This window comes from Cherax quadricarinatus, chromosome 72, assembly GCF_038502225.1.
Source record: "Cherax quadricarinatus isolate ZL_2023a chromosome 72, ASM3850222v1, whole genome shotgun sequence".
Taxonomy (NCBI): Eukaryota; Metazoa; Arthropoda; class Malacostraca; order Decapoda; family Parastacidae; genus Cherax; species Cherax quadricarinatus.
Genome location: NC_091363.1, coordinates 19786588 through 19814286, shown reverse-complemented (window position 1 = coordinate 19814286; position 27699 = coordinate 19786588). Strand labels below are relative to the sequence as shown.

The following is a 27699-nucleotide window of genomic DNA, read 5'->3' as shown; positions in this document are numbered from 1 at the left end:
GGATGTCACTTTCAAGGATAACAACAGTGCCACGATCACAAGTGCAAAGAAAATGATAGGATGGATAATGAGAACTTTCAAAACGAGAGATGCCTTGCCAATGATGATCCTTTTCAAATCACTTGTTCTCTCTAGGCTGGAATACTGCTGTTCATTAACATCTCCGTTCAAAGCAGGTGAAATTGCTGATCTATAGAGTGTACAGAGATCCTCTACTGCAAGTATAAGTTCTGTCATGCACCTTAACTACTGGGAACGCGTGGACGCACTTAACTTGTACTCGTTGGAATGCAGGAGAGAGATATATCATAATCTACACTTGGAAAATCCTGGGAGGAATGGTCCCAAATCTGCACACAGAAATCACTCCATACGAAAGTAAAAGACTGTGCAGGCGATGCAAAATACCCCCAATTAAAAGTAGGGGCGCCATTGGTACACTAAGAGAAAACACCATAAGTGTCCGGGGCCCAAGAGTGTTCAACAGCCTCCCACCAAGCATAAGGGGAATTACAAATAAACCCATTGCCGCCTTCAAGAGAGAACTGGACAGATACCTAAAGCCAGTGCCGGATCAGCCGGGCTGTAGTTCGTACGTTAGACTGCTTTCTGCCAGCAGTAACAGCCTGGATGATCAGGCCCTGATCCACCGGTAGGCCTGGTCGTGGACCTGGCCGCGAGGGCGTTGATCCCCGGAATAACCTCCAGGTAGACTCCAGGTAGACTACCAGTCCATAACATTTTGATGCATGAGGTTTTCCAGTACCACACTCATTATCTTCGATCTCCATGTTTTGGGACCCCCATGTGGCTGCAGGTTTACCCAATCAATCTCCTTGTGATTGAAATCGTCCACAACTTGTAACTTTGCTCTAGCCTTGTGAGCTCTTCTGGCCACCTCAACTACTGTGTCCACCACTGCTCTGCTGCTCTCTTCATATTCCTTTCTTGGCCTCCTGCAGTTCTGTGGTGGGTTATGCACCACTGCAATGACTACCTTATGTCCCCCAGACTGAATTGTACCTACTATGTAGTCCCTTTCACCAATTTCGTCCATTCCTTCGATTTCCTCAAATCCCAATCGGGTTTTAATGAACAGTGCAACTCCTCCCCTCCTCCTCTATCTTTCCTCAGGATCTGATATATGGGTGGGAAGATTGAGTATGTTAACATCCCAGTGAATTTCGTTTCTGCGACTCCTGTGATGTCTGGGAATGTCTCTTTGATTCTTTCATGTCACTTATCACATTTGTTATTCCATCTGAAGTCATATACGACTCAAGTTTGTGAAGCCTAGTAGACTCTACACCAGGCTTAAGTTTGTGAAGCCTAGTAGACTCTACACGAGGCTCAAGTTTGTGAAGCCTAGTAGACTCTACACCAGGCTTAAGTTTGTGAAGCCTAGTAGACTCTACACGAGGCTCAAGTTTGTGAAGCCTAGTAGACTCTACACCATGCTCAAGTTTGTGAAGCCTAGTAGACTCTACACCAGGCTTAAGTTTGTGAAGCCTAGTAGACTCTACACCATGCTCAAGTTTGTGAAGCCTAGTAGACTCTACACCAGGCTTAAGTTTGTGAAGCCTAGTAGACTCTACACCAGGCTCAAGTTTGTAAAGCCTAGTAGACTCTACACCATGCTCAAGTTTGTGAAGCCTAGTAGACTCTACACGAGGCTCAAGTTTGTGAAGCCTAGTAGACTCTACACGAGGCTCAAGTTTGTGAAGCCTAGTAGACTCGACACCAGGCTCAAGTTTGTGAAGCCTAGTAGACTCTACACCAGGCTCAAGTTTGTGAAGCCTAGTAGACTCTACACCAGACTCAAGTTTGTGAGGTCTAGTAGACTCTACACCAGGCTTAAGTTTGTGAAGCCTAGTAGACTCTACACCAGGCTTGAGCTTGTGAAGCCTAGTAGACTCTACACGAGGCTCAAGTTTGTGAAGCCTAGTATACTCGACACCAGGCTCAAGTTTGTGAAGCCTAGTAGACTCTACACCATGCTCAAGTTTGTGAAGCCTAGTAGACTCTACACCAGACTCAAGTTTGTGAAGCCTAGTAGACTCTACACCAGTCTCAAGTTTGTGAAGCCTAGTAGACTCTACACAAGGCTCAAGTTTGTGAAGCCTATTAGACTCTACACCAGACTCAAGTTTGTGAAGCCTAATCTGTCTTTACTAGACAGTTTTTTTTAGTCGAATGTAACTTTTTCTATTTATTGTTCTCTCTAGTGGCACTCTCTAGTGGCACTCTCTAGTGGCACTCTCTAGTGGCACTAGAGAAAAGACACACCTGCCTACCCGCCCTGACTTCTGGATTTAAGTACCAAGTACTGTGTATAGGTGTGTGTGTGTGTGTGTGTGTGTGTGTGTAAATATGTGTGTGTGTGTACTCACCTAGTTGAGGTTGCGGGGGTCGAGTCCGAGCTCCTGTGTGTAAATGTGTGTGTGTGTGTGTGTGTGTGTGTGTGTGTGTGTGTGTGTGTGTATGTGTGTGTGTGTGTACGTGTGTGTGTGTGTGTGTGTGTGTGTTTGGGTGTGTGTGTGTGTGTGTGTGTGTGTGTGTGTGTGTGTGTGTACGTGTGTACTCACCCAGTTGTACTCACCTAGTTGAGGTTGCGGGGGTCGAGTCCGAGCTCCTGGCCCCGCCTCTTCAATGATCGCTACTAGGTCACTCTCTCTGAACCGTGAGCTTTATCATACCTCTGCTTAAAGCTATGTATGGATCCTGCCTCCACTACATCGCTTCCCAAACTATTCCACTTACTGACTACTCTGTGGCTGAAGAAATACTTCCTAACATCCCTGTGATTCATCTGTGTCTTCAACTTCCAACTGTGTCCCCTTGTTACTGTGTCCAATCTCTGGAACATCCTGTCTTTGTCCACCTTGTCAATTCCTCTCAGTATTTTGTATGTCGTTATCATGTCCCACCTATCTCTCTTGTCCTCCAGTGTCGTCAGGTTGATTTCCTTTAACCTCTCCTCGTAGGACATACCTCTTAGCTCTGGGACTAGTCTTGTTGCAAACCTTTGCACTTTCTCTAGTTTCTTTACGTGCTTGGCTAGGTGTGGGTTCCAAACTGGTGCCGCATACTCCAATATGGGCCTAACGTACACGGTGTACAGGGTCCTGAACGATTCCTTATTAAAGATGTCGGAATGCTATTCTGAGGTTTGCTAGGCGCCCATATGCTGCAGCAGTTATTGGTTGATGTGCGCTTCAGGAGATGTGCCTGGTGTTATACTCACCCCAAGATCTTTTTCCTTGAGTGAGGTTTGTAGTCTCTGGCCCCCTAGACTGTACTCCGTCTGCGGTCTTCTTTGCCCTTCCCCAATCTTCATGACTTTGCACTTGGTGGGATTGAACTCCAGGAGCCAATTGCTGGACCAGGTCTGCAGCCTGTCCAGATCCCTTTGTAGTTCTGCCTGGTCTTCGATCGAGTGAATTCTTCTCATCAACTTCACGTCATCTGCAAACAGGGACACCTCAGAGTCTATTCCTTCCGTCATGTCGTTCACAAATACCAGAAACAGCACTGGTCCTAGGACTGACCCCTGTGGGACCCCGCTGGTCACAGGTGCCCACTCTGACACCTCGCCACGTACCATGACTCGCTGCTGTCTTCCTGACAAGTATTCCCTGATCCATTGTAGTGCCTTCCCTGTTATCCCTGCTTGGTCCTCCAGTTTTTGCACCAATCTCTTGTGTGGAACTGTGTCAAACGCCTTCTTGCAGTCCAAGAATATGCAATCCACCCTCCCCTCTCTCTCTTGTCATACTGCTGTCACCATGTCATAGAACTCCAGTAGGTTTGTGACAGGATTTCCCGTCCCTGAAACCATGTTGGCTGCTGTTGATGAGATCATTCCTTTCTAGGTGTTCCACCACTCTTCTCCTGATAATCTTCTCCATGATTTTGCATACTATACATGTCAGTGACACTGGTCTGTAGTTTAATGCTTCATGTCTGTCTCCTTTTTTAAAGATTGGGACTACATTTGCTGTCTTCCATGCCTCAGGCAATCTCCCTGTTTCGATAGATGTATTGAATATTGTTATTAGGGGTACACATAGCGCCTCTGCTCCCTCTCTCAATACCCATGGGGAGATGTTATCTGGCCCCATTGCCTTTGAGGTATCTAGCTCACTCAGAAGCCTCTTCACTTCTTCCTCGGTTGTGTGCACTGTGTCCAGCACATGGTGATGTGCTCCACCTCTCCGTCTTTCTGGAGCCCGTTCTGTCTCCTCTGTGAACACTTCTTTGAATCTCTTGTTGAGTTCCTCACATACTTCACGGTCATTTCTTGTTGTCTCTTCTCCTTCCTTCCTTAGCCTGATTACCTGGTCCTTGACTGTTGTTTTCCTCCTGATGTGGCTGTACAACAGTTTCGGGACAGATTTGGCTTTCGCTGCTATGTCATTTTCATATTGTCTTTGGGCCTCCCTTCTTATCTGTGCATATTCGTTTCTGGCTCTACGACTGTTCTCCTTATTCTCCTGGGTCCTTTTTCCTTCTACATTTCTTCCATTCCCTAGCACACTTGGTTTTTGCCTCCCTGCACCTTTGGGTAAACCATGGGCTCATCCTGGCTTTTACATTATTCCTGTTACCCTTGGGTACAAACTTCTCCTCAGCCTCCTTGCATTTTGTTGCTACATATTCCATCATCTCATTAACTGGCTTCCCTGCCAGTTCTCTGTCCCACTGAACCCCGTTCAGGAAGTTCCTAATTTCTGTGTAGTCCCCTTTCTTGTAGTTTGGCTTCTTTCGTCCTGGCCTTCCTGCTTCTCCCTCCACTTGTAGCTCTACTGTGTATTCGAAGCTTAAAACCACATGGTCACTGGCCCCAAGGGGTTTATCATATGTGATGTCCTCGATATCTGCACTACTCAAGGTGAATACTAAGTCCAGTCTTGCTGGTTCATCCTCTCCTCTCTCTCTTGTAGTGTCCCTTACGTGTTGGTACATGAAGTTTTCCAGTACCAACTCCATCATCTTAGCCCTCCATGTATCTTGGCCCCCATGCGGGTCCAAATTCTCCCAATCGATCTCCTTGTGGTTAAAGTCAACCATGATCAGGAGCTTTGCCCTGCATGCATGAGCTCTTTTGGCCACTGTAGCCAGTGTGTCAACCATCGCTCTATTCCTCTCGTCGTACTCTTGCCTTGGCTTCCTGCTGTTCTGTGGTGGGTTATGCATCACTCTGTGTGTGTGTGTGTGTGTGTGTGTGTGTGTGTGTGTGTGTGTGTGTGTGTGTGTGTGTGTACTCACCTATTTGTACTCACCTATTTGTGGTTGCAGGGGTCGAGTCCTAGCTCCTGGCCCCGCCTCTTCACCGGTTGCTACTAGGCCCTCTCTCTCCCCGCTCCATGAGCTTTATCAAACCTCGTCTTAAAACTGTGTATGGTTCCTGCCTCCACTACGCCATTTTCTAGGCTATTCCACTGCCTTACAACTCTATGACTGAAGAAATACTTCCTACTATCTCTCTGACTCATTTGTGTCTTCAACTTCCAATTGTGGCCTCTTGTTTCTGTGTCCCCTCCCTGGAACATCCTGTCTTTGTCCACCTTGTCTATTCCACGCAGTGTTTTATATGTCGTTATCATGTCTCCCCTGTCCCTCCTGTCCTCCAGTGTGGTCAGGCCGATTTCCCTTAATCTTTCTTCATAGGACATTCCCCTTAGCTCTGGAACTAACCTTGTCGCAAACCTTTGTACTTTCTCTAGTTTCTTGACGTGCTTTATCAAGTGCGGGTTCCAAACAGGTGCTGCATACTCCAGTATGGGCCTGACATACACGGTGTACAGTGTCTTGAATGATTCCTTACTAAGGTATCGGAATGCTGTTCTCAGGTTTGCCAGGCGCCCATATGCTGCAGCAGTTATCTGATTGATGTGTGCTTCCGGAGACATGCTCGGTGTTATACTCACCCCAAGATCTTTCTCCTTGAGTGAGGTTTGCAGTCTTTGGCCACCTAGCCTATACTCTGTCTGTGGTCTTCTGTGCACTTCCCCTATCTTCATGACTTTGCATTTGGCAGGATTAAATTCGAGAAGCCATTTGCTGGACCAGGTGTCCAGCCTGTCCAGGTCTCTTTGAAGTCCTGCCTGGTCCTCATCAGATTTAATTCTCCTCATTAACTTCACATCATCTGCAAACAGGGACACTTCTGAATCTAACCCTTCCGTCATGTCGTTCACATATACCAAAAATAGCACTGGTCCTAGGACCGACCCCTGTGGGACCCCGCTCGTCACAGGTGCCCACTGTGATACATCATTACGTACCATGACTCGTTGTTGCCTCCCTGTCAGGTATTCTCTGATCCATTGCAGTGCCCTTCCTGTTATATGCGCCTGATGCTCTAGCTTCTGCACTAATCTCTTGTGAGGAACTGTGTCAAAGGCCTTCTTGCAGTCCAAGAAGATGCAATCAACCCACCCCTCTCTCTCTTGTCTTACTTCTGTTATTTTATCATAAAACTCCAGAAGGTTTGTGACACAGGATTTGCCTTCCGTGAATCCGTGCTGGTTGGCATTTATACTCCTGTTCCGTTCCAGGTGCTCCACCACTCTCCTCCTGATAATCTTCTCCATAATTTTGCATACTATACACGTCAATGACACAGGTCTATAGTTTAGTGCCTCTTTTCTGTCTCCTTTTTTAAAAATGGGAACTACATTTGCCGTCTTCCATACCTCAGGTAGTTGCCCAGTTTCCAGGGATGTGTTGAAGATTGTGGTAAGTGGCACGCACAACATATCTGCTCCCTCTCTAAGGACCCACGGGGAGATGTTGTCTGGTCCCATTGCCTTTGAGGTATCGATGTCCCTTAGCAGTTTCTTCACCTCCTCCTCATCTGTATGTATGTCGTCCAACACTTGTTGGTGTATTCCTTGCTGGTGTCCCCATCTGGTCTGTCCCCCCAGAGTCCTTCCTGTCTCTACTGTAAATACTTCCTTAAATCTCGTGTTGAGCTCCTCACATACTTCTTGATCGTTTCTTGTGAGTTCTCCACCTTCTTTCCTCAGCCTTATCACCTGGTCCTTGACTGTTGTCTTCCTCCTAATGTGGCTATACAGCAGTTTCGGGTCAGATTTGACTTTCGATGCTATGTCGTTTTCATACTGTCGCTGGGCCTCCCTCCTTATCTGTGCATACTTCGTTTCTGGTGTGTGTGTGTGTGTGTGTGTGTGCGTGTGTGTGTGTGTGTACGTGTGTGTGTGTACGTGTGTGTGTGTGTGTGTACGTGTGTGTGTGTGTGTGTGTGTGTGTGTGTGTGTACGTGCGTGTGTGTGTGTGTGGGTGTGTGTGTGTGTGTGTTTGTGTGGGTGTTTGTGTGTGTGTGAGTGTGTGTGTGTGTGTGTGTGTGTGTGTGTGTGTGTGTACGTGTGTGTGTGTGTGTGTGTGTGTGAGTGTGTGTGTACGTGTGTGTGTGTGTGTGTACGTGTGTGTGTGTGTGTGTGTGTGTGTGTGTGTGTGTGTGTGTGTGTGTGTGTGTGTTTGTGTGTGTGTGTGTGTGTGTGTGTTTGTGTGTGTGTGTGTGTGTGTGCGTGTACTCACCTAATTCATCTAATTGTGGTTGCAGGGGTCGAGACTCAGCTCCTGGCCCCGCCTCTTCACTGATCGCTACTGGGTCCTCTCTCTCTCTGCTTCCTGAGCTTTGTCATACCTCTTCTTAAAACTATGTATGGTTCCTGCCTCCACTACTTCACTTGCTAGGCTATTCCACTTGCTGACAACTCTATGACTGAAGAAATATTTCCTAACGTCCCTGTGACTCGTCTGAGTCTTCAGCTTCCAGTTGTGACCCCTTGTCCCTGTGTCCCCTCTCGGGAACATGTTATCTCTGTCCACCTTGTCTATTCCCAGCAGTATCTTGTATGTCATTATCATGTCTCCCCTGACCCTTCTGTCCTCCAGTGTCGTCAGTCCGATTTCCCTTAACCTTTCCTCGTACGACATTCCCTTGAGCTCTGGGACTAGCCTTGTTGCAAACCTTTGTACTTTCTCTAACTTCTTGACGTGCTTGACCAGGTGTGGGTTCCAGACTGGTGCTGCATACTCCAGTATGGGCCTAACATACACAGTGTACAGTGTCTTGAACGATTCCTTATTAAGGTATCGGAACGCTATTCTCAGGTTTGCCAGGCGCCCGTATGCTGCAGCAGTTATTTGGTTGATGTGTGTCTCCGGTGATGTGCTCGGTGTTATGGTCACCCCAAGGTCTTTCTCCCTGAGTGAAGTCTGTAGTCTTTGTCCACCTAGCCTATACTCTGTCTGCGGTCTTCTTTGCCCCTCCCCAATCTTCATGACTTTGCATTTGGCTGGATTGAATTCGAGAAGCCAGTTACTGGACCACATGTCCAGCCTGTCCAGGTCTCTTTGCAGTCCTGCCTCATCCTCGTCCGATTTAATTCTTCTCATCAACTTCACATCATCTGCGAGCAGGGACACTTCAGAGTCTATTCCTTCCATCATGTCGTTCACATATATCAAGAATAGCACTGGTCCTAGAACTGACCCCTGTGGGACCCCGCTCGTAACAGGCGGCCACTGTGATACCTCTTTACGTACCATGACTCGTTGCTGCCTCCCTGTCAGGTATTCCCTTATCCATTGCAGTGCCCTCCCTTTTACATGCGCCTGATCCTCCAGCTTCTGCACTAATCTCTTGTGGGGAACTGTGTCAAAGGCCTTCCTCCAGTCTAGGAAAACGCAATCTACCCACCCCTCTCTCTCGTGTCTTACTTCTGTTACCTTGTCATAAAACTCCAGGAGGTTTGTGATACAGGATTTGCCTTCCATGAACCCATGCTGGTTTTCATTTATAATCTTGTTCCTTTCCAGGTGTTCGACCACTCTCCTCCTGATAATCTTCTCCATGACTTTGCACAGAATACATGTCAGAAACACAGATCTGTAGTTTAGTGCCTCGTTTCTGTTTCCTTTCTTAAATATGGGGACTACATTAGCTGTCTTCCATTTCTCAGGTAGTTGCCCAGTTTCAAGGGATGTGTTGAAGATTGTGGTTAGAGGCACGCACAGCATCTCTGCTCCTTCTCTAAGGACCCATGGGGAGATGTTGTCCGGTCCCATCTCCTTTGAGGTGTCAAGGTCACTTAAGAGCTTCTTCACCTCCTCCTCAGTTGTTCGTATGTCATCCAACACTTGTTGGTATATTCCCTCTTGATGTTCCCTTCTGTGCTGTCTTCCCACAGCCCTTCCTGTCTCTACTGTAAAAACTTCCTTAAATCTCCTGTTCAGCTCCTCACATACCTCCTGATCATTTCTTGTGAGTTCTCCACCTTCTGTCCTTAATCTGATCACCTGGTCTTTGACTATTGTCTTCCTCCTGATGTGGCTATACAACAGTTTCGGGTCAGTCTTGATTCTCGATGCTATGTCATTTTCATACTGTCGCTGGGCCTCCCTCCTTACCTGTGCATATTCATTCCTGGCTCTGCGACTGATCTCCCTATTTTCGTGTGTTCTCTGCCTTTTGTACTTTTTCCATTCTCTATTGCACTTTGTTTTTGCCTCCTTACACCGTCGGGTAACCAGGGGCTCGTTCCGGTCTTCCCGTTGTTACTGTTGCCCTTGGGAATAAACTTTTCCACTGCCTCCTTTCATTTTGTTGTTACATATTCCATCATTTCATTTACTGGCTTTCCTGCCAGTTCTCTGTCCCACTGGACCTCCTGCAGGAAGTTCTTCAACCCTATGTAGTCCCCTCTTTTATAGTCAGGCTTTTCCCATTCAACTCCTGTTATTTTCTCCACTTGCAGCTCTACTATGTATTCAAAGCACAGAACCACGTGGTCGCTAGCTCCTAGGGGACTCTCATACTTGAAGTCCTCAATGTCTGAGCTGCCCAGGGTGAACACAAGGTCCAATCTTGCTGGTTCATCCTCCCCTCTCACTCTGGTAGTGTCCTTAACATGTTGGTGCATGAGGTTTTCCAGCACCACGTCCAACATCCTGGCTCTCCATGTTTCGGGACCCCCATGTGGCTCCAGGTTTTCCCAGTTGATCTCCCTGTGGTTGAAATCCCCCATAACCAGCAACTTTGCTCTGTTGGAATGAGCTCTTCTTGCCACCTCAGCAAGTGTGTCCACCATTGCTCTGTTGCTCTCTTCATATTCCTCTCTTGGCCTCCTGCAGTTCTGTGGTGGATTATACATCACTGCAATGACCACTTTGTGTTCCCCAGACTGAAGTGTACCTGCTATGTAGTCTCCTTCTCCCGTCTCATCTATGCCTTCCATCTGTTTTTTACAAGCAGAGCAACCCCACCTCCCCCCTGCCCCTTCTATCTTTCCTCATGATCTGGTATCCTGGTGGGAAGATTGCATCTGTTATTGTCTCCGTGAGTTTTGTTTATGTAACTGCTATGATGTCTGGGGACTTCTCATTGATTCTTTCTTGCCATTCCTCATGTTTATTCGTTAATCCATCTGCATTTGTGTACCAAACCTTCAATTTCTGTTCTAATACTGTAACTGTGGTGCGGGGGGTGGAAACAGAGGGATCGGTGTGTGATGGTTGGTTTGGATTGTTCAGTTGCCTTGGGGGTGTCGTGGCTGGAGTCCTTCTGCAGGTGTTTCTGGGGGGTGGGCTTGTCCTTCCATTTGATCCTGGGTTATTCTGCTCTCCTTTTTCATTTCCTCCCATTTCTCCTTTCGTTTTTGAACTCTCTCTTTCATCGTCTTCCTTTCGTCCTGTGTTCTGTCTCGATCGAGGTACACACTCCGGAACTCCTGCTTTCCTCTCAGCCGTGCTTTCTCCTGCAGGATCATGGTTCGGGTTGATTCTGCCTTGAAAATTACTTTGAGAGGCCGATTCCTTTTCTTTGTGAACCACCCAATTCTCCGAAAATTTGCCACCTGGGTCATGTCCCCCTCGCCTATCACCTTCCTGATATCTTCAATCGCTTTTTTCTCCTCCTGCTTTCTTTCATCGTAAGTTTCCCCTTTAGCTTCGTCTAGCCCATAGACAAACACGGATCTCTCCCTTTCCACCTCCCACTGTGACTCCCATTGCATCCTCTGATGTGTTTTAGTTTCTTCCCGTGGAGTGTTCCTTCCTTCAGTCCCTTCCCTAGTTATGGCCCCTATGCTTCTTGGTTTGTCCTTCCTGCTCACCTGTTCCTGGCCCCCACAGGTATCTGGTAAGGTCCTTGCACATGTCCTAGTTCCTTCAATGTCTTCCAACCTCTCATTCTGTCCTAGTGTGCTCCCTGCCTTTGTTTTGGCTGCATGTGGGTTTGACAGGACCTCTGCATACAGTTTAGTTTCCATGCTTCCTTCAGACCTGTTGTGTGTTTGATGTAGCCATTGCCGATGCTACTTCTGTAATATCTTTGTCTCTGTGCTGTTTCAGATGTCTCAGCTCCTCTTCTAATCTCTCTATCTTGATTTCTGCTGCTGTGGCCTGTTGCTTCCATCTTCTGCATTCTGTTGCTAACCTCTCTTCCATCTTCCTTTCCAGCTCATCTAGTCTCCTTCCCCAGTCTTCCTCTCTTTTTTTGAGCTCTACCTCCCATTCCTCCCTCCCAGATTCATCCTTGAAGCCCCTTATCCTCATCCTGGTTCTAGGTTCCCCCGTTGCTCCACAGAAGGGGGGACTGGTGGTTAGGGGGAGGGGAATAGATGGTTAGGAGGAGAGGGGATGGATGGTTGTGGGGGAGGGGGAGGATGGTTATTAGAGGGGTAGAGATAGTTGGGGGAGGGGGTTAGATGGTTTGAGGGAGAGAGGGGATGGATGGTTATGGGGGAGGGGGAGGATGGTTATTGGAGGGAAGGAGGTAGTTGGGGGGTTAGACGGTTTGGGGAGGGGTTAGGTGGTTTGGGGGAGGGGTAGGTGGCTAAGGTGAGGTGGTTAGGGAAGGGGGAGGGGTGGATACGGGAGGGGGGGTACGTGTTTGTGTCAAGTGTTTGTGTCAAGTGGTGGAGGGTGTGTGTGTGTGTGTGTGTGTGTGTGTGTGTGTGTGTGTGTGTGTGTGTGTGTGTGTGTGTGTGTGTGTGTGTGTGTGTGTGTGTGTGTGTGTGTATGTGCGTGTGTGTGTGTGGTGTGTGTGTACGTGTGTGTGTGTGTTTACTTGTGTGTGTGTAAATATGTGTGTGTGTGTGTGTGTGTGTGTGTGTGTGTGTGTGTGTGTGTGTGTGTGTGTGTGTGTGTGTGTGTGTGTGCGTGTGTGTGTGTACGTGTGTGTGTGTGTTAGTTACCATTTTGTCCTATGCACATGTCGTATGTGTGTGTGTGTGTGTGTGTGTGTGTGTGTGTGTGTGTGTGTGTGTGTGTGTGTGTGTGTGTGTGTGTGTGTACGTGTGTGTGTGTGTGATGTGTGTGTGTGTGTGTTTGTGTGTGTGTGTGTACGTGTGTGTGTGTGTGTATGTGTGTGTGTGTGTGTGTATGTGTGTGTGTGTGTGTTTGTGTGTACGTGTGTGTGTGTGTGTGTGTGTGTACGTGTGTGTGTGTGTGTGTGTGTGTGTGTGTGTGTGTGTGTGTGTGTGTGTGTACATGTGTGTGTGTGTGTGTACGTGTGTGTGTGTGTGTGTGTGTGTGTGTACGTGTGTGTGTGTGTGCGTGTGTGTGTACGTGTGTGTGTGTGTATGTGTGTACGTGTGTGTACTCACCTAGTTGAGGTTGCAGGGGTCGAGTCCAAGCTCCTGGCCCCGCCTCTTCACTGGTCGCTACTAGGTCACTCTCCCTGAACCATGAGCTTTATCATACCTCTGCTTAAAGCTATGTATGGATCCTGACTCCACTACATCGCTTCCCAAACTATTCCACTTACTGACTACTCTGTGGCTGAAGAAATACTTCCTAACATCCCTGTGATTCATCTGTGTCTTCAGCTTCCAACTGTGTCCCCTTGTTACTGTGTCCAATCTCTGGAACATCCTGTCTTTGTCCACCTTGTCAATTCCTCTCAGTATTTTGTAAGTCGTTATCATGTCCCCCCTATCTCTCCTGTCCTCCAGTGTCGTCAGGTTGATTTCCCTTAACCTCTCCTCGTATGACATACCTCTTAGCTCTGGGACTAGTCTTGTTGCAAACCTTTGCACTTTCTCTAGTTTCTTTACATGCTTGGCTAGGTGTGGGTTCCAAACTGGTGCCGCATACTCCAATATGGGCCTAACGTACACGGTGTATAGGGTCCTGAACGATTCCTTATTAAGATGTCGGAATGCTGTTCTGAGGTTTGCTAGGCGCCCATATGCTGCAGCAGTTATTTGGTTGATGTGCGCTTCAGGAGATGTGCCTGGTGTTATACTCACCCCAAGATCTTTTTCCTTGAGTGATGTTTGTAGTCTCTGACCCCCTAGACTGTACTCCATCTGCGGTCTTCTTTGCCCTTCCCCAATCCTCATGACTTTGCACTTGGTGGGATTGAACTCCAGGAGCCAGTTGCTGGACCAGGTCTGCAGCCTGTCCAGATCCCTTTGTATTTCTGCCTGGTCTTCGATCGAATGAACTCTTCTCATCAACTTCACGTCATCTGCAAACAGTGACACCTCGGAGTTTATTCCTTCCGTCATGTCGTTCACAAATACCAGAAACAGCACTGGTCCTAGGACTGACCCCTGTGGGACCCCACTGGTCACAGGTGCCCACTCTGACACATCGCCTCGTACCATTACTCTCTGCTGTCTTCCTGACAAGTATTCCCTGATCCATTGCAGTGCCTTCCCTGTTATTCCTGCTTGGTCCTCCAGTTTTTGCACTAATCTCTTGTGTGGTACTGTGTCAAACGCCTTCTTGCAGTCTAAGAAAATGCAATCCACCCACCCCTCTCTCTCTTCTCTTACTGCTGTCACCATGTCATAGAACTCCAGTAGGTTTGTGACACAGGATTTCCCGTCCCTGAAACCATGTTGTCTGCTGGTGATGAGATCATTCCTTTCTAGATGTTCCACCATTCTTCTCCTGACAATCTTTTCCATGATTTTGCATGCTATACATGTCAGTGACACTGGTCTGTAGTTTAGTGCTTCATGTCTGTCTCCTTTTTTAAAGATTGGTACCACATTTGCTGTCTTCCATGCCTCAGGCAATCTCCCTGTTTCGATAGATGTATTGAATATTGTTGTTAGGGGTACACATAGCGCCTCTGCTCCCTCTCTCAGGACCCATGGAGAGATGTTATCTGGCCCCGTTGCCTTTGAGGTATCTAGCTCACTCAGAAGCCTCTTCACTTCTTCCTCGGTTGTGTGTACTGTGTCCAGCACATGGTGGTGTACCCCACCTCTCCGTCTTTCTGGAGCCCCTTCTGTCTCCTCTGTGAACACTTCTTTGAATCTCTTGTTGAGTTCCTCACATACTTCACTGTCATTTCTTGTTGTCTCTCCTCCTTCCTTCCTTAGCCTGATTACCTGGTCTTTGACGGTTGTTTTCTTCCTGATGTGGCTGTATAACAGCTTCGGGTCAGATTTGGTTTTGCTGCTATGTCGTTTTCATATTGACGTTGGGCCTCCCTTCTTATCTGTGCATATTCGTTTCTGGCTCTACGACTGCTCTCCTTATTCTTCTGGGTCCTTTGCCTTCTATATTTCTTCCATTCCCTAGCACACTTGGTTTTTGCTTCCTTGCATCTTTGAGTGAACCATGGGCTCATCCTGGCTTTTTCATTATTCCTGTTACCCTTGGGTACAAACCTCTCCTCAGCCTCCTTGCACATTGTGACTACATATTCCATCATCTCATTAACTGGTTTCCCTGCCAGTTCTCTGTCCCACTGAACCTCATTCAGGAAGTTCCTCATTCCTGTGTAGTCCCCTTTCCTGTAGTTTGGTTTCATTCGTCCTGGCCTTCCTGCTTCCCCCTCCACTTGTAGCTCTACTGTGTATTCGAAGCTCAAAACCACATGATCGCTGGCCCCAAGGGGTCTTTCATATGTGATGTCCTCAATATCTGCACTACTCAAGGTGAATACTAAGTCCAGTCTTGCTGGTTCATCCTCTCCTCTCTCTCTTGTAGTGTCCCTTACGTGTTGGTACATGAAGTTTTCCAGTACCACCTCCATCATCTTAGCCCTCCATGTATCTTGGCCCCCATGTGGCTCCAAGTTCTCCCATTCGATCTCCTTGTGGTTAAAGTCGCCCATGATCAGGAGCTTTGCCCTACATGTATGAGCTCTTCTGGCCACTGCAGCCAGTGTGTCAACCATCGCTCTATTGCTCTCGTCATACTCTTGCCTTGGCCTCCTGCTGTTCTGTGGTGGGTTATACATCACTGCAATTATCACCTTGGGACCTCCAGAGTGAAGCGTTCCCGCTATGCAATCACTTTCTTCTCCGCTGTCTCCTCTCTCCAGCTCATCAAAATTCCATCGGTGTTTGATCAGCAATGCCACTCCTCCCCCCCCCCTGTTCCTTCTGTCTTTCCTCAGGATCTGGTATCCCGTTGGGAAGATGGCATCTGTTATCATACCTGTAAATTTGGTTTCTGTGATTGCTATGATGTCTGGTGATGCCTCTTTGACTCTTTCGTGCCACTCCTCCCACTTGTTTGTTATTCCATCAGCGTTTGTGTACCATACCTTCAGTTTCCTTTCCAACACTGTGGTTTGGGGAGCCTGTGGGGGTGGGAGACCTGGTAGCATACTGTGGGATTCTATGGTTGGGGGTTGGGTGGAAGCTGTGGGTATGGATTGTATTGTGTGTTGGGATGGTGTGATAGGTTGTGGGGTTCTGAGGATAGTTGTGTGTGTGCTTGCTCTTGCTGCTCTGTTCTGCTCTGACTGACCTCTGCTGGTTCCATCCTTGTCTCCTTTCCTAGCTCCTTTCGCTTTTTTGTCCTCTCCCTCAGCTGCTGTCTCTCTTTTTGTGTTCTGTCTCTGTCTAGGAACACCTTCTTGTACTCTTCCGAGCTTCTCAACCGTGGTTTTTCTTGGAGGATCCTGTTCCGCACTGTTTCTGTCCTGAGAATCAGCTTGATCGGTCGGTTTCTCCCCTTCAAGTACCCCCCTATTCTCTGAAAATTTACAATCTCGTCCATGTCTTCTCCCCCTATTTCCGTGATGATTTTCTCAATCTCCTTTCTTTCTTCCTGCCGTCTTTCAGTGTGTGTCCTTTCCTCTCTCTCCCGAAGCCCATGGATAAACACTGATTTTGCTCTTTCCTCCTCCCATTGCCTCTCCCTCTGTGACTCTGGTTCCTGTCCGTATGTGGCCATTTTCTCCCTTGATTTTTCCAGTGGCTCTTGGTAGCATGGTTGTGCCTCAGCATTCGCCTTATCTCCCTCTCCATCTGCACCCATCTGCTCTTCCCTTCCACTCCCTGGCCCTTCTTTGCAGGCTGATAGGACCTTAGCATATTTCATATCTCCTTCCTTCCTGTTCAACCTCTCAGCTTCGTATGGTGTGTCTTCTCTGGTCACTACCCCTGAGACTTGCTTCAGCCTGTTTACCTCAAATTCTAGGACCTCTACCCTGGCTACTGCAGTTTCGACTTGTGCCTCCCAATTCTTCGTCTTCTTCTCCAACCTCTTTTCCCATTTCACAGAGAGCTCTTTCTCCATTTTTTCAGAAAGCTCTCCTAATTTTCTCTCCCATTCTTGTTCTATCCTTTTCCACTGCTCCTCCATCCATTCCTCCCTACCAGTACCATTGTCATCTGATCCCTGATTCCTGCGAGTCCCAACCATTTTTTTTTTTTTTTTTTTTTTATTAAAAGAGAAAGTGAAAAAGAAAAAAGGGGGAGAGAGTGAGAGAGAGGGAGAAAGAGAGAGAAGGGGAGGGTAGAAGGAGGGGAAAAGGGGGAGAAAGTGAGAGAGGGGGAGTGACAAGGGAAGAGAGGGAGAAAGAGAGAATAGGAAGAGAGAGAGAAAGAGAGGAAGAGAGAGAGGGGGAGAGAGAGGGGGAAAGGGAGGGAGAGGGAGAGAGAGGAAGAGAGAGGAAGAGAGAGAGAGTGAGAGGAAGAGAGGAAGAGGGAGAGGAAGAGAGGATGAGAGAGAAAGAGAGAGAGAGAGAGAGAGAGAGAGAGAGAGAGAGAGAGAGAGAGAGAGAGAGAGAGAGAAAGAGAGAGGAGGGGAGAGGGAGGTGGGGGGGAAGGAAGGGTTAGAGGATCACTTCACAGGAAGGTGTGAAATCCTATATATGGGTGTGTGTGTGTGTGTGTGTGTGTGTGTGTGTGTGTGTGTGTGTGTGTGTGTGTGTGTGTGTGTGTTTATGTGTGTGTTTATGTGTGTGTGTTTATGTGTGTGTGCATGTGTGTGTGTGTGTGTGTGTGTGTGTGTGTGTGTGTGTGTGTGTGTGTGTGTGTGTGTGTGTGTGTGTGTGTGTGTGTGCGCGCGCGCTCGTGTGTATGTGTGCCCCCACTTCTAAGTATTCATACTGCTAATAAATATCAGTAGTAATACCCGTATTTCTAAAACTACCAACAGTGATTCTAGCACTTATCACTTCTACTTATAAAACACAGAAAGTAATTAGGTTGTAAAATTTAGCTTGTCTGAGCTTCTAGGAGTGTCTGACGTCACCCTCACTAGGCTTCCCCTCGCTAGGCTGCTCCTCGCTAGTCAACACTATCTTCACCTTATCTATGCTATTTCTGCTCTAATTCTGGTAATAGCTTGCAGGAGTGAGTGACCAGTATCTAACAGTGACGCAAGGCAGGATTCAGAACCCCCAAAAACAACCCCAACAGGTGAGTGATACTTAAACTGGCAGTGATGCGATGACAAGTTGCCAGATGCTGATGACGTAGCCTTCTATCACTATTTTGAAAATTCTTCACCTGTGATCTTTATAACCGTATATGCTCATGCACCCCGCGTCCCTCAATGTCACTTATGATAGAATACACTTCACTTATATTGGAATACACTTCACATTCGGTGTTACACTTTATATGTATAATGTCACACAACTGTTGTGACGTCACTGTTTCAGCAGGCCTAATGCCACCTTCCCTTGTTATATATTATATTTTTCCTTTCTACTTTTGCTTATTAACTTTTTCACTCTCACTGTATGGTGCCCCACATTTCACTTGTTATCCAATCTCTCGAAATTCTTGAACACCCGCTTCCACACTCACTTGAATCTTTGTATATTTGAATCTGTGTAGCAACAGAAGCCTACTATCCACTAACGGTTTGACACTTTGAAATATTAAAGATTTCAGGCTTCCTCTCGACTTTTTTTAACTAATAACTCTGGTTATCACTCGTAGGATTGTTCACTGACGTTGTCACTACCACTGATTACTGCTAGCAGTTGTTGCACGCCTTAAAAACCACTAAAGTTCTCGGAGCCTTGTGACCCACGTCTGCTGACTGACTGTGTGTGTGTGTGTGTGTGTACGTGTGTGTGTGTGTGTACGTGTGTGTGTGTGTGTGTATATATGTGTGTGTGTGTGTGTACGTGTGTGTGTATGTGTGTGTGTGTGTGTGTGTGTACTTGTGTGTGTATGTGTGTGTGTGTAAATATGTGTGTGTGTGTGTGTGTGTGTGTGTGTTACACAAATAACCCGCACATGAAAGAGAGAAGCTAACGACGACGTTTCGGTCCGACTTGGACCATTGACAAAGTCACTCTTCGCCCTTCCCATTATAAGTGTCTGATCCTCTAGTTTCTGCGCTAATATCTTGTGAGGAACTTTGTCGAAGGCCTTCTTGCAGTCCAAGAAGATGCAATCAACCCACGTATCTCTCTCGTGTCTTACTTCTGTTACTTCATCATAAAACTCCAGAAGGTTTGTGACACAGGATTTGCCTTCCATGAATCCGTGCTGGCTCGCGTTTATACTCTTGTTCCATTCCAGGTGCTCCACCACTCTCCTCCTGATAATCTTCTCCATGACTTTGCATAATATACACGTTAGTGACACAGGTCTATAGTTTAGTGCCTCTTTTCTGTTTCTTTTTTTTAAAAATGGTAACTACATTTGCCGTCTTCCATACCTCAGGTAGTTGCCCGGTTTCCAGGGATGTGTTGAAGATTGTGATAAGTGGCACACACAGCATATCCGCTCCCTCTCTAAGGACCCACAGTGAGATGTTGTCCAGTCCCATTGCCTTTGAGGTATCGATGTCCCTTAGCAGCTTCTTCACCTCCTCTTCATTTGTATGTATGTCATCCAACACTTGTTGGTATATTCCTCTGCTGGTTTTCCCCTCTGGTCTGAATGCGGATTCTATCCCTTCCCCGTGGTATGGTTTTCTTTTTTGTGTATATGTGTGTCTGTGTGTGTCTTTTGATCCCTATTCTTGACTCACACCTGCATCAAGTTGGTACAGGTGTGGTAATAACTCGCCTGCTGATTACCATATAGTGTTGGTTGATAGGTTGGTAAGGGGTGGTGGAAAGGGGTGAGCTGAGAGGTGTGGAACGTGAAGGATGGTAATGAGTAGACTGTGCAGGGTGATTATAGATCAGGGTGGGAAGGGATGCTGGTTACAGGGGTTAAAAGTTGTGGAAATACATGAGGAATGATGGCAAAGAAAGCGTGAGTAAAGTATTTATGTGTATTCACGAGTTGGATGCTTCACGCCCTACCCGAGGACTAACCTCAGAGCTCAGCCTCTAAAACTGGACATATTTCTTTCGCTGCGAGATCCAAGGAAAGTAACCCTAGTCGCTTGTGGCTCAACGCGATTGGAAAGATGCTTGAGCTTGAGCTTGAATTTCCAGAGCGTTGTTAAGACTGGAAAGGAAGAAGAATGGGTAAGGATGGAAATATAGGAAGAGGATGGGTGGAGGTAGGGGAGGTGGAATAATATATATAAGCCACCTAACACCTTTGGTGCATTATAATACAGATGTGTGTGCGTGTGTAGCGTTCTTTACACCTCACTTCCCAGCAGCTGCACACGGTTATACCAGTTGAATACTTGCATGTTGCTGAGTTGGAAGTAGGTATACTACTTTCAATTTCTTTTTTTATCGCGCAAGAGGTATGTTCGCTGCTTTCCTGGAGTTGTTGGCTGGCTTAGCTGTTTCTAAGGTGGTGTCCTAGGATGTTAGAAAATGATACAAGGTTAGTTGTAAGCCGTAGATTGTTTCAAGTAAAGTCTCCATAAACCGGGGATATTATTCTCCATGGAGGACATAGAATAGTTCAGGTGTTACCCAGTCTTCTATCTTTTTGGCGAGATCACTCCCCATTATTTAGAGAGCTTTGCGTTAATGCTGCGTGTAGAGTATTGTGGTTTAAGGTTATAGCCACTTGATGTGTGCGTGCTTTCTCTGCTCAGTTCATTAGAGAAGGGGAAGCTGTAGTTCTGAGTGGTTCTCTGATAACAGAAATGTTGGTCATCATCAATACTGCTGTTATTCGATGCACTTGCTGACCAAACGGACTTATCTTCTAAATCTATTGATACATCAGTTTCCCCGTTCCCAAAGTGCACTGGGTCATCATTTCCATCACCTCGGTGATGGGAGACAATGGGTTCTCTTCGTGGAAGGGTGCAAAAGTGAGATGAGCTGGATGCCCAGTGACTGCATCACTCAGAGCAGCAATGGAACCTGACTGGTCGATAGGGTCAGCCGCTAAGGCAGCGGACTGTGCAATGACTGGTGCAAGTGCAGGGGTCGTTTCTCCCCTGTTGGGGATGGGGTTGAATAAATGGGGGTATTGGGGGTACCTTCACCCCGGGTTGAGGGAGGGACTCATTAATGAGTGCACTTTATCTGGGACGCTTATAGCTGAGGCTCCATTTGTTAATAACAGCTCGTTGATGATGGTAGAGCAAAGCTGGTCATCGCCCCGTGCGATTTCACGGGCCATCATGTACATCACAGCCCCTTTCATTACTCCTTGTATAGACCCTGGGGAGATAGGGTAGGAGAGTGGACTTTGGGCTTGTTGCATACCAGGGTTAGGTTGGGGGGCTTGGGAAGTGAAGGTGGTCCAGATATTATTGGTGGAGGTGGCAGTAGATGCCCTGCCAGAGCTCAGGCGATTGGGGAAGGATACTCGGGACTGGATGGGTGGTGCTGGTGGAGTAGTTTTCTTGGCATTCACCAGTTTCTTATCTTCCAGAATTTTGTGGACTGTGGATTTCCTAAGAGGGTCGCTGGGGAGACAGCATGATGTTTCCTACCTCAAATGTCACACTTGGGTTTGCTCCTGTTGGTGCATTCCCTGTAAACATATTCTCCTGAACAGATACTGCAGACTGTTTTTCCACTAGTGCATTTGTTTATATTATGACCGAAACTAAAACACTTGAAGCACTGAATGGTGTTCACAAACCTTTCCACTGATACTTGGTCGGGTGTGCATTTGGTACCATAGGATTTCAAACCGTTGGCACAGATGAGTTTGGCTTCTGAAGTCTCGAGAATTAATTTCAGAGACAGCTGGTTATTCGAATTCTTTGCAAAATTTATACACCTTAAAGACTTTGTGCTGTTTATCTCCTCCACGAGTTCTTCAGCAGAATTTTCACGCATGGAGCTGTTGATGCAACAAACACAGAGCGTTGTATCGGAGAACGGGGGTGTTACCCTCATTGAGGAGTTTTTCGATAACATCTTTCTCTAATAATTCGAGTAGCTTCTCTTCCGAGGAGAGAAGTAGTGCTGCACCAGAGTGGGTCTGAAATATATCCACCAGTGCAACCGTGGCATTAGTGCAAATGAAGCGTAATATTTCATTTTTTGGAATTCTGGCCATCAGTGACCCGTAGTCTGACTCTCTTATTGGGCTTGATGCCCAATAAGTTAACTAAGTTGAATTATCAGGTTATGGGCATGGAAGGCTCGAAGGTAAACATATGCAACACTCAGAAATTATTGCATGTAAAGCAGTATTTAAATTTTCCAAAAACTTTCAGAAAAACGAATTGCGACCTACACAGGTTACAATCATTCAAAACTTTTCTCGTGTATGTCTAGTGTACATAGCATACAAATGTTTAAGAATGGTCTTGATGGCACAAGAATGCTATAGGCACATAAAAAAACATTAACTTGATATAACCTGCGATAACACAACAATGTCCAACACTGAAGAAAACTTATTAGTACTAAAAGATTAAAACTGGCCAGAAAATACATTTTCCTAATTATTGTTCGGACACCAGCATAATTTGTGCCTGGACAGCCTAAACTCACGAAATGGTTCATTCATTTCATCCGCTGCATCAGCCATTGATGATGGATGCAGTTCACAGTTATGTTTTCTTAACAGGAAAGCACTAAACCTGTAGGGGTCATATTGTGCCTGTGGAAGTGGAGGCATTCAAGTTCGAGTCCAGGAAATAGAAAATAAGTCCACTGGAATTAATAGTCCCTCACTAGTGTAAAGGGGTAAAATACTGCATAATGTTATATAATACTGTATTATTCACAGATAACCCGCACATAGAAGAGAGGAGCATACGACGACACTTCGATCCGACTTGGAGCATTTACAAAGTCACACTGTAAATGTGACTATGTAAATGCTCCTCTCTTCTATGTCCGGGTTATTTGTGTATTGTTCCATTCACGGTATTGTGACTTTTTTTGTTAATACTGTATTATATCGAGAACTGCATGTACACTACTACATTAAATATACCAACCGTCTTCTAGGCTGGACAAACTTGCGCTGAAATATTAACGGTGAAGGTCACTATTAGGGTCACAAGTGAAGGGAACCTGTCTAAGTGTAGTGATACTGCCTGTTACACGGGAGGAAAATTAAAGCACATGACAGCAGAGAGTTTGCATTAAATCGAAAAGTGAAAATGGACAAATCCTAATATTACTTAAAAAGATTTAGGAGTTCTGGTTAGCAGTAATCTGAAATCTGTAGCATTTTAACATGTATTAGACTTACATTCGTCCAAATGGCCACATTAACAAGCGTTCACATTTTTGAGGTGATGGATTAAGGCTTTCTGGAGTATTAAACGAAAATTTGTGAAAGATTAAACGAAAATGTTTCTGTGATTTTCCGAATCATAGGAATCTCCCTCGTTAAACTTAAACACAACAAATCTGCTTTTTCAGTACACTTTTAACATTTTTTTTTAAATTTTTATTGCTTTATGGAAAATATATATATATATTTTAAATCTCCAGTTGTTGCTCCAAGTATATTCATAACAGCAAAATTTTTCCTATACTTCCCAGAATCACTCAAAACTTTCGTAAAATACACCAACTTTAACGGTTTAAAGTCAATGAGAGGAGGTATTCTCCAGCTATTCTTTTTTAATAATTATGAAAATTAAAAAAAAACGTTGGATATTAAGACTTGATAATGGATCCAAAGAAGTTCTTAGCAGCATACTCCAATTAAGATAAAAACTGTGAAAATTATTTTGGGCTACCAAAATATTCCACGTTAATTAAACGTTTTACAGTTTGAGTTTTAAGAGCCCTTAATATACCCACTTACATAACATTTGTACGTAATATTGTCCTTCTAAGAAGATTTACGTAGTTACACAAAGTCGAAAATAACCGTAGGAATTATTAACACAGTTTAGGACCTAAAATAGGTAGGATTAGGTCTAATAAAGTAGTATTAGTTAGATAGCTAGTGTATCAAATACAAACTAAATCAGTTAAGAGAAGCTGGCTAGTTTAGTTACGGATCACAAGTCAAGGAGACTGGACGTGTTAATTGAGTGGCCAGGAAACCGGCATAACTTACTTGGACAGAGGAACTACTAGAACAATGAAGCTTCCAAACACCTAGGATACATACTAGTACTACTAAAACAACGAAGCTTCCTCAAACACCGAGGATACCTACTAGTACTACTAGAACAATGAAGCTTCCAAACACCTAGGATACATACTAGAACAATAAAGCTTCTTCAAACACTGAGGATACTAGAACAATGAAGCTTCCAAACACCTAGGATACATACTAGTACTACTAGAACAATGAGGCTTCCTCAAACACCGAGGATACATACTAGTACTACTAGAACAATGAAGCTTCCAAACACCTAGGATACATACTAGCACTACTAGAACAATGAAGCTTTCTCAAACACCGAGGATACCTACTAGTACTACTAGAACAATGAAGCTTCCTCAAACACCGAGGATACCTACTAGTACTACTAGAACAATGAAGCTTCCTCAAACACCGTGGGTACCTACTAGTACTACTAGAACAATGAAGCTTCCTCAAACACCGTGGGTACCTACTAGTACTACTAGAACAATGAAGCTTCCTCAAACACCGTGGGTACCTACTAGTACTACTAGAACAATGAAGCTTCCTCAAACACCGTGGGTACCTACTAGTACTACTAGAACAATGAAGATTCCTCAAACACCGAGGATACCTACTAGTACTACAAGAACAATGAAGCTTCCTCAAACACCGTGGGTACCTACTAGTACTACAAGAACAATGAAGCTTCCTCAAACACCGAGGATACCTACTAGTATCCAGACAAGCCTCAGCGAACTGGATTTTCGTTTCTGTCAGCATTATTGGCCAATGTTTCTGCTGGAACGTGGGCTGAAAACGTTTGCTGGGAGATTTTGGGACATGTACAATACCAAAGCTCGTCATTACTAAGGTGCCAAGAGTAATGAGGCGTATCTCTCCCTCATTTAAGTAAGCTGACTTGCCTTGTGTAGTTAACTATTACATAACAACGCAGTTTCGGGGAGTTTTCTTGCAGGAGCTACTGGTATGCCTGAGTTAATAACCCGGGATGTCTGTGTCAGCAGTTTTAGCTAAATTTGCTGCACCCTAGGAGGCAGTTCGATGAAAAATCCCCACAAAAATAATTCTGCAACATTTCTTGATTAAAAATTACAAAATTATATCTATATTTCACTAACTCTAGTATTGAAATTATGAAGCCAATCAGAAGAGTCTTTTTAATATTATCATATAAATACCAATATGGAGAACAGTCTGTGTACCAAGATGCCAGAGACAAACGAACTTTCCAATTGTTCGATGAAGATTTCCCTTCTTGTACTTCTACACGATTTAAAATTTGTAGGCCAGTCAGATAAGGTATTCTGAAGTTAAAAATGAAAGTCTTGGAGAGACAGAAACATTGCAACAATATTATCATCTCTGTAATATTATCATAGTTGTCATGGACATCAAGTTAATTAATAAGATTTGCATATTTAAATTTACACATCCCCGAAACATAATAAAAAGAGAATTGTCCAGCAATTTCTCTGAATCCAACGATTCATGTTTCTTTGTCTTTGTCTGGTGAGCTGCAGGTGGTAGCAAGCTCTAGCTCTGGCACCTTCCCTGCCCTAGGAGGGCTCATAGGAAGGTGTCTGTATTGTGCATTGCTCATATTTCGCAACTATTTATTTTACGAGTGTACACAAATGTTAGTGTGTCGCTTCAGTTATGCTAATTTTTAGTGCTGTGCTGGACGAGTCCTGAAGATAGAAAGTACAGTGTCTGCACGCTTCTCGCAAAACAGTGTTGGGGTGAATGATGATGAAAGTTTTTCTTTTTCGGGTCACCCCTGCCTTGGTGGGAAGCGGCCGATGTGTTAATAAAATAATAAAATAAAATCTGCTAGTAATAAATATTTTACATTTTTCCCGTAGTTTGTCCGTCTCTCAAGTCCCAATATAACAAAACGTTAAACAAAATATTACCTTCAGAAACGTTTTACATCAAAATTTAATTGAATATCTGTACTGTTTTCTGCTAAATCTTTAAGGGGTAACTATGTTATTTCACAAATACACTGAAACGAAAAACTAGAAGGCTTACTTACCTGGATATGTGCTTACTTACCTGGATATGTGTTTACTTACCTGGATATGTCGTACTTGCCAGTGCTGAAGCTATGAATATAGTGAGGGGAGAATACATATATTATTTGTAGCAATAACTAACTCCAGGTGTGCGTACACCTGTCTGTATCCCCCCCTTCATTAAACATATTCAGTGTGCTGTAGGTGTTTTTATGTAATACAAACACGCTTCATGCAAATTAAGTCGAACCTGAGGATTTTTAGTTATTCGAAAATATACAAATTCATGTATTAATTTTATATCAGAATTACAGCTTAGGCTTCATAATAAATCATTACAAACTATTTTCCTGCTTTAAAGAAACTGCTAAAGTTTGCTTCAGTGATATTAAATAACATATTCTACAGGCAGTAGAAAATATTTAAAGTTCGACACCATGCCCAGCCCTTCTAGGGTAGGGCCGGGATGGCAGACAAGAAAGGCCTAGCTTCTCCCTACGAGAAGCTAGGCCTGGGGACAATTGGTCCCCAGGTACTTGTGCCTCCTCCTCATGGGAGACTTAGGTCTCAGACACTCCCTAGACAGGGAGCCAAGGCCGGGCCACCACTTGGAAAAGGCCCGGGCCGGGAGAAATACCGGCGAATCTTTAATAATAATAATAATAATAATAATAATAATAATAATATTTAAAAATGTTTTAAGTAGGTCGTCGGATTAATTATGACGAGGTCACTTCAGGATGATTTGTATAGACTGATACAGTGGTCGCAGATGTGGCAGATGCAGTTTAATGTAGACAAATGTTAACTTCTAGGCAATGCATCGACACCATGCCTAACCCTTCTAGGGTAGGGTAGGTGCCTGAGCCCGAGCCTTTAGCTCATAAGACTGTCATTCCCATTTGCCCCCATGGGGCGGGGATGGCAGACCAGAGAGGCCTAGCTTGTGGCTAGGCCTGGGGACAGTTGGTCCCAAAGATGAGGAGGTACTTGTGCCTCCTCCCATGGGAGACTTAGGTCTCAGACACTCCCTAAAGAGGGAACCAAGGCCGGGCCACCACTTGGAAAAGGCCCGGGCCGGGAGAATACCGGCGAATCTTTAATAATAATAAAAAAATCTAGGCAATGGAACAGAAAACAGTCATTGTGCTTATAAACTAAATAATAATAATAGTAGTAGTAATAATAATAATAATAATAATAATAACAATAATAATAATAATACCTTTATTTCTACAAGTACTTGTACAAGGTATACAGGCCTAGCTGACATCAATGACATAATACTATATAGATCCCCTTAAGGGAGGTTCCTTGACACTGGTGAGGGGCTCTTGATCTATGGAATTGGATCTTTGCTCCGGTTACCTGAATTGAACCTGAATACCTTCCATTCCCCCCCCCCATGCGCTGTATAATCCTAAAGGTTTAGCGCTCCCCCCTTATTATATAATTTACTACTATATAGAAAGCCGCTTGTTATACAGAGCATTTCGGGCAAATTAGGTCAGATTTGTCCCAGGATACGACCAACACCTGTCGACTAATACCCAAGTACCCATTTTACTGATGGGGAACATAGGCAATCAGTGCAAAGAAACACTCCCAATGTTTCTACCTTCACCGGGAATCGAACCCAGACCCTCGCTGTGTGAAGCGAGAGCTTTAGCCACCAGGCCACTCTGAATGTGAAAAAGATTTAGGATTTCTGGTTAACAGTAATTTAAAACCAAGACAACAGTGAGTAAGTGTTCGCAATAAAGCGAATAGAATTATTAGCTCCTGCCCCCAACATCTTGCTCCTGGGGGATTTCAACTTAAGGCACCTAAAATGGAGGAATATAGCAAATAATGTTGTTGCAGTGATAACACCAGGAGGCAGCTCTGACGAGAACTCACACACACGAGCTTTAAAATCTCTGCACAAAATTCAACTTAAACCAGCAAATAATAGAGCCTACTAGACTGGAGAATACACTAGACCTCATTCATCTTCACTAACAATGATGATCTGATACGAAATGTCACCATATCAAAAACAATATACT

At 45.2% G+C, this 27699-nt stretch overlaps 1 protein-coding gene across 1 annotated transcript in view; it reads right to left on the bottom strand.

The window, feature by feature from the left end:
• The window catches only part of LOC128701396 (protein Star-like), a 90091-nt gene extending 64266 nt beyond the window's left edge, over nucleotides 1-25825 (bottom strand). The window contains exon 1 of the mRNA XM_070100468.1: nucleotides 25712-25825. The gene's annotated coding sequence lies outside the window, so the exon portion shown is untranslated. The remainder of the gene's footprint in view (nucleotides 1-25711) is intronic.
• Nucleotides 25826-27699: the final 1874 nt, after the last annotated feature.